The sequence below is a fragment of the Onychostruthus taczanowskii genome, unplaced genomic scaffold (genome assembly GCF_017590055.1).
Source record: "Onychostruthus taczanowskii isolate IOZ18803 unplaced genomic scaffold, ASM1759005v1 scaffold45, whole genome shotgun sequence".
Taxonomy (NCBI): Eukaryota; Metazoa; Chordata; class Aves; order Passeriformes; family Passeridae; genus Onychostruthus; species Onychostruthus taczanowskii.
In genome coordinates, this window is record NW_024502014.1 from 3179231 (window position 1) to 3193399 (window position 14169).

The window sequence follows — 14169 nt, forward strand, 5'->3', positions numbered from 1 at the left end:
GATACTAAAGTGCTGTCGTCTTGAAGAAAAAAAAATTGAAATATAAAACCATAGCTGCAAAGATAATAATAATAATAATAATGATAATTAAAAAATTCACATCACCTACGTAATGTCTTTCTATTACCCTCTGAGATTAATAGCATGTACGTTGTTCAGCCGCATACGTTAAATTGGTATCACCCTCTGCAGAGACTGCAAGAGTAATTGTGGGAATTAGGTTTTTGTACATGTCAAAAAAGGGTTATCACCTGGAAAACTTAAAAATACAGCAAAATATTCGGCATGTATAATGAAAAATATGCAAAGAGAAAAGCATCAAAAATTGCCAATCTGATTTTTTTTTTTAATGGCTAATAAGCAAAACTGGTGCTATTTTCATTATCACTGTCTCCAGAAGGAGAGTGAGAGAACCATGCTACAGTTTTCTGTAACCTGAGTTACCTTCCCAGAAGGCTAAACCACCAGGTGAGGTAAAACAAACCATAAGGTATACCTGTTTAGAGAGCAAAATCCCCCCCCCACCACTATGTCGGTGACTTCTCTCAGCTCTTTATCTCTCTTCCTGCAAATACCACAAGATGATATCCAGCACAAGAACAGAATGGTGAAGATTAATGTGTTAGCTCTAAAAATATTCCACTGAAAGATTCTTCAGGTAACCATTGTTTACCATATGTATAAGTAAATCTAGATGGTTTCTGACCAATTGCAGGAATAAACAGCTCCTTGTGAGACCAGATTTGTCCAGAGAAGCGCTAGCTTTCATTTGACCTGCCAGTACGCCTGAGGAAGAAAGCAGCCAAATTTTCAAACACATATTCTTTCCCTGGGAACCTGTGTACCTGATTTTTTTTTTTCTCCAAAGAGGACCTGTTTTTAAAAGGGAAGATTAATATCAAGGATTGCATTAAATCAGAAAATGTTGCACAGCAGAAACTAGGCTGCTGTACGTATGTATTCACTTATTATCAAAAAACAGACAATCTTATTTTGCTTTTTTCTCCCTTCTTTTTGTTTTGTGTTTTTTGTTTTTTGGGGTTTTTTTTTTGGTTTTTTTTTTTTTTTTTTTTTTTTTTTTTTTTTTTTTTTTTTTAATGATTAAATAGGTATCTGTTTAATTTGGAGGTTTTTCTTTGGGAAATTATTTGGCATTTTACTCTCTTTCATTTTAAAGTCTGGGAATGAGATGTTCCTAACAGTCAGTGCTTTAAAATATTCAGAATCCCCTTCCATAAATAGCACATCTGTCACAGAAAGGGAATCCAGCCAACAGAAAGGCAGATCAGACCAGCAAAAACAACTGCTATTCCAATGCATGATTACGAAATAAGTTTGGCTTTTAGCAAGCCTTTATTTAGATTTTTTGTTTGTTTTGAGGTTTTTAAAGTATGAGCTGTCTGATTATATAGATGCCACCATATATCAAATTTAAGAATGTTAAATATGGATTAAGTTTGAGGATTTTTTATGTTCATCTCTTAGTCAAATGTATATTGTCATGTTAGTTTAAAACCATGGCAAAGTTCCTATAGATTTCAAGAACAGAAGATTTGGGCTATATGGAGCAGTTTGTTAAAGTATGATATTATTATTTCAGAAGCAAGTGGTAGTTTTATTTAAAGCCAATGATTTCCAGGAAAAGACTGATTTCAGTGGAGTCTCACAATAAATATATCTGTTTCTGCATTCTTGAAGTCAGCATTCTCATTCACCCAGATAAGTAGTGCTCTGGGACAGACACAAGGTGATTTGGGTTGTGTGATTTAGGAAACATTAAAAACCTGCTGGAAGTGAACACAGCAGAGGAATAAACAACACACAGTGAACAGGGAAGTGAGCTTGTCCAAATCTTTATGCGTATCTCTTGCTTTAATGGGCCATTTTCAGTGCTTAGTAATAGTTTTGCAGGCTTAGATTTGCAATGATTTTACTTCAGACTCAACATCATTTCAGCTCAGAAATCAGTCTCTGAGTCCTTCTACAATTGCACAGTACATGCCATAGTAAATAAATAAATAGTAAAAATTTCACCTGTATGACAGAAAGTAAGCCAAATTTTTCAAGGTTGACATATATTAATACTAAATGTTACTTCTCAGTCAGCAACTTGGATTTAAGTCTAACATGATTTGTGCCAAAATCATTACAGTCCCAAGGCACTGTCTCACTTGATTCCTTACTTCAAAACTCCCTGTGTCTGCAGCACTACCTCTATCCAGGCTATAAGCTTGTGTTGGTTCTGTATTCAATCAGCTTAAACTGAGCCTATTTCAAGTATCCACACTGGATCTCACAGGCTATTTGTGTTGCAGCCTTTCCCACTTTCAAGCATCCTACTTGTAAACATGCTTCCTTTTCCTTTATTTATCACTACTAGAGTGCAACAACATCTTATCTCTCCTCACATACTATAGCTTATCAAAACTGTTGAGGAATGAAGAGTTCCAGCATCACTTTATATTGAGCATCCTCCTCATGATATATGTTTTTTTAGAGGAAATGTCCTAGTCCTCCACATCAATCATTTGGTAAAAGGAGGTAGAGTGTGGAAAGAAAGACTCACTTGAAATCCTTAAAACTGTACTGATTTTTGTCTCAAAGTACTGCCACACCTTGTTTTCCTAAGAAGGAAATTCTGAGGGCAACCTGATAGTCTGGGAACTCTGCCAAGCACTAACCTTATAGCAGTAAATATCTGGAGGAAGACTAGGAGACTTTGAGAAAGAAGTGACAAACACTTTTAATTTGATATGGATCAACTCACTTCTGTCTTTGACAGTGGCCCGAGCAGGACCAAGGGATTAAACTGTGCCTCCAGCTATATAAAAGACATGCTGCAGGTGGGACTACTGCTTAATAGTGGTGAACATGTTTAATAAGTGAATGAAGAAGCATACCTACACTTGGGTTCATTCCCACCTCAGTACTGATAGTTTTGTTTCTTTTGTTTATAAAATTGTTTGTCAAATAAATGAGCAGCATACAGCAATCAAGGGACAGAATCAAACTCTCAAGAAACTGTAATCAACTGTTCGGTGACATCATCCCTGCAAAGCAATGACAAGGGGACATGAGGCACAGCTGGGAATCCAGGGTGGGTGTTTCTAAAAGTGCATTCCAGAACTGCCTACAGCCTATCAGCAAACCTGCTCTTGGAACGACTCCTTCATCCTCTGAATTTAGCTGCATTAATTATGTTTGTCTCTTCGTTCCACTAGTGCCATTGCATAAAACACATTATTGATGAGCCTCGGTTTGAAATTCAGAGTTATTTTGGAGAACAAAAACCCCACACCCTTTATCATGAACTAAAATTCTCTGGCCTAACACACTCAGGAAAGCATCCATATACCCAGATACTGGGCCTAGTAATTAACCTGCTGCTCAAATACTGCCTTCTTCAGTACTGAAACCTCCACTAGTTGTTGTTGGGATGTAGAAAACAAGACTGGGGGAGGAAAAAAAAAGGACTGATGATAAAACCACCAGAGTTTGCCTTGCCAGAGCCAAAGTAAAGCACATTTATGCCTGATCGGGCCAACATGCCCTGGATTTCCTTTTGTGTACACATCTAGCTTAAATTGCCCCAAGGATACAGACTAACTCAGTTGAGTGCTGACAGTTTTCCCAGATTTTCCCACAATTCCTTCTGTGTCTCTGTACGGCTAGGAAGTCTTCCATTATTTGCTGGGACAGAAAACAGTTGGTTTTTGTTATTCCTATGAATGATTTACAGAACTTCATTTTTAATTGTCACACTTATATAAACAGGCCATCAAAAATAATATCTAAGTGATCTAAGATGCAAGTTTAGACTCCTGCTGTTCCTGTTAGATGGGGACTTTCCCAGCTGAATTAAAAGCAGCATTTAAAGGCAATTCCTTGTACAAAAGGCAAGTACTGAGAATCTAGGAAAATAGCAAGTATCTGAATATTATCTGAAATGTATTCAGATACTCCATTGTATCAATGTGTTATGAACATGCATTAGGAAAAAGCTTAGGCTTTCCTACACTGAAGGATCCTAGACAAGTCATGTATTAAGATACACTGAGATGCTGGATGCTTTTTTGTGAAACGCTGCTAACAGCCACTTACAGACTAGTACTCTATAAACTATGACATCTTTAAGGATAGAACACCTGAGATTCACCGTAAACAAACTGCAAAGAGAATGTCTTAAAACACTGTAGAACCATCCAAGGAATCTCAAGAAAAGTATAACCTTTATAGATATTTGCACTCACCTTTATAGGTTGTATTTCTGTATAATGTGACGCTCAAAGTAATTAGCAATAAAAAGTGGCTTTGTCTTGGTTTTTCTCTGAATAGTCCTATAATTACTGATGAGCATGGTCTCCCCATCTGATTCTACCTGCTAAGGCTCTACTTGCTTTCTAAACTGTTGCCAGACACTATGACAAAGGTTTCAGATTTCTGTCTCTGATCACTCCTGGCCAATTCACATGATTAGTGAATATAAGTATTGCATTTTTATCAAATTTATTAAGTCCTTACCACTTTTATTTTTCTCTGTACAAAACAGCACAACTTGCTTGTGTTGATCAGCTCATCCATGTTCACATCACCTATTTCTTCCAGTTTCAAGGAGAAAACTTTTCTTTTAGAGAGTGACAGACTCAAAGATTTGATATGGAATAAGGCTTCACTGAGTCACGCAAAATCCTGCAGAGAGATTACAGTCATTTTATCTGAATCATCCTTGGTTATACTAGACAGTAGACAAGAAGGGCAATAAAAATTAGGTTGGAAAAAAAGGAAGTTTCTCAAAGTAGCCAATTTAAATTCTATTCAGCCATTTTACATTTTCAAATCATCAAAAACTTTCTTTTAGAAACACATGATTAAGGATACTTCTGGAACATAAGACATTCAGAAGAACCAGTCTATGAATATGATCTCAATTATTGTTGGTTTTCTTTTTCCATAAAGCTTTAGTAGGGACTGTCCACCTATTTTCAAGAGCAAACAAGATGAGAATTACACATATTTCTCATTATTAAAAATAGTAAGAAATCACTTGTGAATAATGCAGGTACTGGAACAAGCAGGGATAAGAAGCTGACGTGTCACCAGAAGAGAAAATATTTGAAGTCCCACAAAAGCTGTTTAGCATTTGATAAAATAAAATGTCACATAACAGGACAGAGTAATCTAACTGCTTAAAACCCATGTGTAGAGATGACTGCCTCACAACTCCAAATAATCTTACAAATGTAGAACCAATGTAACCAACAAATCCATTTCAGGCTCACATGCTCAAGCTTAGCTGTCCAATATGCTGCTACATGTGGGCTGCTCTTTGAGGCCAGCAGATCTCAAACCACTTCTCCTAATTAGTTCAGTTGGGAAGCTTGTTCCTTCATTTCTTCCTCTGCTCCTGATAAATGGGAGGGGAGTTCTAAGCCTTTGTCTTCCAACTTTGAACCTGGTATGTGTAACCAAGACCCAAGAGCATTAACGATGAACCCCAGATCATTTCCTCCAACAGCAGAGTGAGATTTGTCTACTCCCACTCTCTTCCACTGCCATCATTTCCAAAGCTATGACTATTTATTGTCCTGACCAGACAGGTACCTCATTTTAAAAAAAGTTATTCTACAAATCACAGCTCTCTGCAGTCTGAACTAGTTCAGCCAGAACTGAGGTCAGTGTAAATGAGGGCCTGTTTAGAAAGCTTTCAGTCCCAGATCACTTAGAAAATAAATTACATAATTTCTCTCTGCACAAATTCCATAGCTCTTCCATTTGCAGAACTGAAACTGTTCTGATGGTTTGAATAAGTCAGGAAGATAAATGGACACACTAACAGAAAGCTGTATCCCATTAAGTCCTTCAGAGTTTCAATGAAATTTTAGGAGCTGGTGAGCAATGGTAGTGCTTTGTTAGAGTGCCGAAGTACAAAAGGCTCTATTAACAATAATAATACACTTTTACAGCATGTTTTATCCAACAATCTCAGAGATCATTACAAACATTAATTGAGCCTAACTATAGCCTGTGATGAATTAGCATTATTATGCTAATTTTATGGATGGAAAGAGAAAAAGACAGAGAGGTTAAGTGATTCACTCAGGAATAGAACCCAGCACCACGTGCATAAGGGGGTTATCCCAACCAAGAATTGTTGACAGACTAATCCAAGTGGGATGTCAGATACAAACATTATAAAGCACTCCCAAAACCATGATGTAATTGCATTGCTCTGAGGAAGTGCTCACCAGCAAGGAAGTAGTGTTGCTGTGGTTGTACAGCAGGTAAATTTCTTCCACTTGTTCATTTACTTTGAAACTCTCACTGGACCTTTGCAAGACCATTCATAAGCACCAATAATTTCTTACTAGTTATATTGGTTTACTCAGATACATATCTAAAAGTAGGAAAATATTTTAAATAATGGTCATGAGGCCTGAAGCAGTCATCTGTGTTATTCACATCAATTATGACTTCAAAGAAGAGGACAGCATGACTGTATCCACATTCTTTAAAACATCACGCTGGATATAGAAAGGAGGACAAAACAGTTAAAATAATAAAATATCTCTCCAAGTACCATTCCAGTTTCCTCCAATATTTTCAGCTCTTGGGAAAAAAAACCCAAAAAAACCCCAAAAAAATCCAAAAAACCCACAAAAACAACAAGAACCAAACATTTAAAAGCTGTTTTGGCTTCCTCTTCTTATTGAATGTCCTGGAAAACACTTTATCTGTCATTTGTTAATCTTAGTCTGATGTAATGTATCTCACAATAAGAGCTACAACAAAGTTGCATCTTTGCCAAGCATGAGAGACTCAATTTCAGACAAAAATAATCCTTTGCCTTTCTTCCACCCTTTGTACCATTCATCATTTGCTACTTATTTAACACTGCTACTTTGTTTCATATTCCTGCTTGGTTTACTACATTTAGACTGCCTTTTCAATGATCCTAATTTCCATGATATTTGATACATTTTGAAACATCATCAGTTTCTAGAATATCACAACCTTTATGCACATGTGGCTTGTTAGTCCCCCAAAATTTATTTTAATTAAGTCCTTAACAGACATGTCATTTTTAACAGCAGAAGAAAGCAAATGTTCTCTTATGCATATCCAATTAATGAAAAGTATCTTCCTCTACAACACACTGAATAAATGATTGGTGATTACCATTTTCTCTTTTCATTAATCTTCTTAAAGGTTTCTAACCTGCTTATGCTGAATATGCCTTTTATTTGCTGGGCAGTTCTGGCTCTATCAGTTTATATGAAAGGTTTCCCTTCTTCCTCATTGCATAAAAATTAAATTAGTGTAACATAGGAGCTGAACACTACAGACATAAGCAAATCAACTGCAGCATCAGCTTAGTCTCCATTTCCAACTAACCACAAGCTTCCCTGCCAGCAGTATGGCCAATGGTGGGAGCTTCATCCAGGAGATTTCACTTAGTGCCTTGAGGATTCCATAAATTAACATCTTCTGAACACTGCTGGTTCAGATATACCAGTCATGACATTACTTCCATGCTGATTCTGACAGAAGTTGACATTTGGAAAGAACAGTCAAAATGCTGAGCAGTAGAAGAGCCCAAAACAGCCAATCAGGACAAAAGGGGCTCAACCTCACAAAATTGAACAGGCAGAGTCAGGCACAGAACACTTCTGTTTTGACCCTCTCCTGGTTCAGCAGGAACTGAAAGTAAACCCTGAGCCCAGGACCTTTGGGTCTAGAGGAATATTTTTGTTGCTTTGTTTACTTATATAAGAAAGGTCTAAACAACCACAGATCCATCTACATTGTCAGTTTCAGGATGTAATTGCAACAGCACCTTAATACCTGAGCTAGTCTGGGTAGTGACAGAAAGGAAGATACACAATTGCTCGCTTCAGCCTAGGCCAATCACACCAATTAAAGGGATCCCAGACCTGGTGGAATCACAGTAAAATCCCTAATCTTGGTGATCTTCCAGGTTTCCACAAACACTTGAGGCTGAATCTGTGTCACTCTTCTCAACATGAGGTGTTTGTTCTTGATGCAGGTAAAGGGTTAAATCCATTCCTTCAGGAACTAACTGCATCACTTTTGTTTGTCCTGGTTCACTGCCTTGCTGTGCAAACACTTGTGCTGGCCCAGGGAAAAAGGGTAGGAACAAATACCTGTGCCTGGGGAAGTGGCGTGACAGCCTCTTTTGGAAGCAGCTCCTGGAAGAGCCGGCACCACCTTCTGTGCCTGCCACCTCTTAACACAGCCTTGTAATTTGTTTAAACTGCTAGGAGGCAGGCAGAGACCACACTGCTCCCAGTGCCTGGTCCTTATCAAGGCTGGCTGCTCCCTAGGGACAGGGAGATAGATGGCAGCAAGCAGAGCAGGTGGCTCACCAGACACCCTCCTCCTGTCCTGAAGTAAGGGAGCAGAACAGGCTAGGGGTGGTAGCCAGGGTGAAAACAGGTCATCAAGCAAGTTCATGACATTGAGGCAGGTCCAAGGTCAGGTTGAAAAGCCAGTCTCCAAGTGAGGGTCAGACACAGCCCTGTGACTGACAGGCAGGTCTGTGATGCCAGAGCAGAGCTGAGGTCAAGCCAGGAGTGGTCCAGCCTTGTGTTCCCCAGTCAGGAAAACAGTGAGAGGAAAGAGTCAAGGTCAGGCTGGGAAGTCAGTCCATAGGTCTGAGGCCAGAACAGTCCACAATGCCCAGATCAATAGGCACAGATACAGGCACAGGTATGTCTGTGGTAGAAATAGGTATTGAATGTAAACAGAGCCTCTGGGCCCATGGGTAGGGCTGTGGGGGAAGCCAATAAAGGCTTATCAGTGTCCTCAGGGTCCTGACAGTTCTACTCATTCCTCTTCCTTGTGTTCTGTTTCCTCCCACCCTCCTCATTTTAGCTTAGTGCTTGTGAGGCTGCATGTGGAGTCAGACCAGGTCAGGAGAAAACCAATCCCCTTGGTAAGGTTATTTCCTCACACTGCTGTGTGAACACCAGAACTGGTGCTGTGGAATTGGCTGGAAAATGTGGCTCAGGGCAGAGAATCAATAGACAGTGGTAGATGTGGCAGTGTGGTCTAAGTGGGGTCTCTGCCACTTGTGAAACTCAGAGAATGTGGATATACTTATATTTGCCTACAAGTACTAGAAGACAGTCAGTGTCTCTAAGAGCATAGTCTGGGCTAGAAACATTAAAATAAAGGAGAACCAATTACAACAAAGAAGAAAGGGAAAAGGAAACAATGTCCTTTTTTTTTTTTTTAAATCAGAGCTTGTTTTTTCTTTCCACACTCTGTGTAATAACCCAGCAATGGAATGCAAATTAACATTCATGGTTTTTTTAAACAATAGCCTTTGTGTTCTGAACCACACGGACAAAACAGAACAATACAAAAAAACCCCCCATGATCACAAAATCTTTTTCCAGCAATGTGCAAACCAGTTTTGTTGGAAACGTCTAACTGCAAGGGAATCTGTTTTGGAAAGTAATAATAAAGAGAAGTAATAAAGAGAAGTTGGAAGTCCAACTTCTCTTTACTCAGTAGAGAATGTACTTCCTTTTTTTTTCAAGCTGAATTTCAAACTGTTACATCACTGCAAATTCCATGAAGTCAGTATAGTTCTGGGCTCTGGGTCTAGGCAGCCAGGCTGAGCAGATATAAGCAAGGGCATAACTCGATTTCCAGGATTTTTGTTATCAATGAAAAATGCACTGAAAAGTACAGTGCTTCACTGTCAGAGACCTGACCACTCACTGTGCTTGCAAACACAGAAAACAGAATGTATCACCTAAAGCTATCACCTTTTGAGTTGAAGACACTGAGAGAGAATATTCATGATACTTGATGCCAGCTTTAGTTCTGAGTAGGAACACTAAAAAGTAAAAATACATGTAAAAGCATGCTTTCTTCTAAAAAAAAATTAAAATTTGGAAAACTAATTACATTATTGCAGTTACTGCTGGCAGATGTCAGCTGCTGTGGAAAAGAATTTATCTGCTGCCCTATTAAACTGCTGTGTAATCTCTGTTTAGGCTCAATCACTGCTTTCAACCCACATGTGTAAAATATCCCAACCTATCTTTACATGTGGGCAGAACCACATGGCCTGATAGACCTTCCTGGGAAGTGTTGAAAAGCTTTTCAGGACTGTAGAACATCTGTCATGAAGGTGTCACTAATGACTGGTCCATAGGTACACTGGCAGTGTTTGGCAGAGGTACTCAAAGTATAGCCAAGTTGAGAGTTCACCTGCTCCAAGCGTGTCCCACTCAGGCAGGGGAGGCTGGACACAGCCTGCTGTGGTCCAGGACAGCTCAAAGGGTCTCACTTAGGAACAACCCTTTAGTCATAGCAATTTTTCATCCTGGCCATAATTACAGTCAGTGACGTTCTTTGAAAGTTTGATAATAAAATTGTTGTTCCACTCAAGTTGATATTCAGGCTTGAAAACTAATTTTCCAAGGCTATTCTTTGAAAAACAGAAGCTGACAGAGTTTCTGACAAGCTCAAAAGGAGCTTAGTCCAGGTTCTGTTCATCAAGGCCGAGGCTTAATGGGTGTTTCTGAGACGATAGTGCAGCCCAAGGAGTGGGGGAGGACGCACCACCACAGAAGGCAACCTTGAAGATACACTCCCAAGGTGTTTCTGTCTACATTCCCTGAAATGATAACTACCAACAGCTGTCACCACTCTGAAATCCTCTGTATAAATTATCAGAAGATATCCTCTCCATTAACAGTGGAGAATATACAAATTAACAAGCAATACCAATCATAATCCTGAAGGGAGAAGGATCACCACAAGGACAATTGGTTTCTGTGTGTCTTTTCTACACAACATGCAGTTCTCAGCTATTTCTAGCCTGTGGTTACTCACTGTGGGTGAGCAGGTTAGCTGCTGCTGCTCTCTGAGGTTCTCTGACACTATAAAATGGACCAATGTCTATTTTACAAATACTGAGGAAAAGCAGAGACAAATAGCGTATTTTGCATTATGCATTTAAAGCATAAAAACACAACAAAGCAAAAGTAGCTTTAGAGAGCTTTTTAGAGCTCCCATAAGGGATAAGAAGAAAGTCAGAAATTAACTACATCCCTCATTAACTTTTGTCTACCTGACAAAGATTCTACTGGCATTACCTCTTACTTTTATAAGGAGGAGCTCTATTGGAGAAAAGGATTTGATGATCATGGAATGTTTAGTGTCTTGTTAAATATAACATGCTGAACGTACTTGTTTGAGGAAATCTGTGGTTGCCTTAGCTTGTGGTCTACAATCATCTTACTATGATAAAACTGCATAAAATCTGGTATTATCTAAAAGTTTATCAACTGGAATTTACTTTAACTGCAAACTCTGCCTTTAAGATACCAAAATTACTATTGTTGTAACAGCCACAATAAATCTGCATTAGTGACTGAACTTAAGACCATCTGCTGTTGGAACTGTAACCCCAAAGAAGCCACAGAAAGGAAAAACTGTGAACTGCTTCCTGATATCCAGGACATAGGGCTTTTTGCCAGGACAAGTGCTTGTGAACAAGACACTCAGAAGAGAGACCCCATCGATCACTCAACTTGTGTTACCGGAATTCTGTAGAGATGACTGTTTCCACCAGTATTCAGGTTTCAGTTTGCAGTTATCCTAAATCTGGTCCTGTACTTGCCATGCAGTTAAAGTGATACTCAGAACAGGCCATGTTACTCCAGTCTTCATACAGACAGTACTTTTTTCCACCTGTCAGCTTGGACTTTCTCCCACCTCCCTGTAGCAGGACTCTTCTAGTCTCTCCTGTTCTGATTCAACACTGGGAATAACAGGATAAAATAAGAAAAGCAGCAAGATTTCAAATTACTCATGCTGAAAAAAATAATAATAATTCCGAGTTGTTTTATTTTCTAGTATTTATCAGAAGTAATTTTTAGGTTCTGTTGCTAAATATGGAGCTATGGTATTATATAGTTTGTTTTCATATTTTTACATAGCAATTCAGCGATGTTGAAATGTGTGCATTTCTAAAAGACCTGTTTAGGAAGACTGTACAGAACAGACATCTTGTGTTGTTTTTGACATCCTGTGACGTTTTCCTCACTGAGCTCTTGGTTTACACAAGCGCTCGAGCCAGGCAGCCCCGGAGCGGGCGGAAAGGCCCGGCCGAGCAGCCCAGCCCCGGGCCCGCGGTGGCTGCGCAGGGCGGCAGAGCCGGGGCCGGGCGGCTCCGGGCAGCAGCAGGGCTCAGCTCACACACAAACCTCGGGCTGCTTCTGTTTCCCAAGTCGTTACCTGCATACCATTCTCTCTGTCTGCTGCGACGCATTATTATACTTTCCCCTCCATCATACCTAAAATTCAGGGCTCATTCCAGAGTTGAACTCGTTATCAGCTGGCTTTAGCTTTCAGTCTCAGTGCAAACTGTGCTGTACTTATGATGACGGTAATAAGCTAAAAAAAAGACCAAGCTGAAAACAGCTTATCTGCTGTGGTTGGGCTCATACTTCCTTTTTTTTTTTTTTTTTTTGTACTTCAGGTTACAAGGAGGGATCTCATTGGCTCATCTAAACCCACTGCTAAATAAGCAGGTTTTTAGTCCTTTTTCATCTGCTTGTCAGATCTGCAAAAGTCAGACCATGTAGACAAGGCCACTGCTTTCAAATTTAAATGTCACAAGTTACGCATGTCAATATGTAGTGAATGGTACAGTAATGCAGCAGCTACTGAAATTTACTCAAGTACAATGTAACTTTTTTCCTCAGTGCAGCATTATGGGATAGGGTTTGGGGATCCTATTAGTAGGAAGTGTATTAGCATTTATTTAAAAATAACTTTTAGCTTCACAGATCTATATCAAAGCTAAAAGCAAACATACACTGTAAAGTTAAACATTAAAAGGCAAGTGAATGCCAGATTTGCTTTCCTTTAATTTTATAATGATTTAAAAGCTGACAATTAATTTTGTGGTGTATGTACTTACGAATGATCTCTTGGAGTTGACAATGCTGGAAAAATTTTCAATTAAAAATTATTCTAGTTTTTCAGATTTCTATGTCTAGGTAGCCTCTCTCAAAATAAATCCCCAAGGATTTAATTAGCTTTACCTTACTTCAAAAGGCAACCTCTAGACTTTCCAGAGCATACAGTGAGTATAAGGAAGCAAGAGGTGAGGAAATACACATGTCCTTTCCTCAAGTATAGCAATTTTAGTGGTCCTACAAGAACAATGTATCAGTATTGTTAGATCAAGAACTCATTGCTTTAAATACATAAACCAAAAGAATTTCCTATTGTTCCTATTTTTTCACATATTTCAGAATTCAACAGTAAAAGGGACAAATTCACCAAAAAAAGGTAGTTCACTAAAATCGTAATAAAAACTTCATTGGTCTAAATGTAATGAGTAAAGAAAAGATAGTGTACATATTTTCAGATATTAAAAACTATTCTGAAACTTGATTTTGCGAGTTGATTTTGCATTTGGAAAGACTGCTAAGCAGAACTTACTTTACTGCTGTTACTTCCCTATCTAATAATATTTACCTTCAGACAGATTCCATCATATTCTTTGTAATCATAATTTTCACTGCCAGTGAAAGTAAGTTTTAATTTCTTTTAAAATAAATCCTGTTTTAGATTTCATTTGGCAAACCTGTAGCATTCTTATGTGCAAAGTTGTACTCTGTCTTCTGCTTGATCTTGTTTCATCGCCAGCTTCATAGCAGTAGGGTTATAATAACAAGAATATGAAAATTGTTAAAGGAGTGAAACAGTTCAACTTCCCTTAAGTTTCACTGTCATAGAAACATTTTGTGCAGGAGTATCCAAGACTTTCTTCTTTATTTTACAGTCCTGATTGTAATTTCTTAGAAAGTGGAAAGTTATAATTTTGCATGTAAGATCACTCACCTAACTCAGCAAACTAAATAGCTGCTGTGTCATTAATGTTTGTCATCTGGTAATTGCACCAAGTCTTCACCTCTTGAATAGCTTGGTTTGCAGCTCTTTGTTTCACTGACCGTAAACCACAGGGTTAAAACATAGTGCAAATTACAAAGTAAGAAGGGCTGTGAAATAGTGCTTTCATGGTGTCTTCCAACACCTGTTATCAGAAATAGCAGAAGGTGCAAACTCAATTGCCATCCATGAATAATGATAGTTTTTTTCTGGGCTTTTTATTTTAGA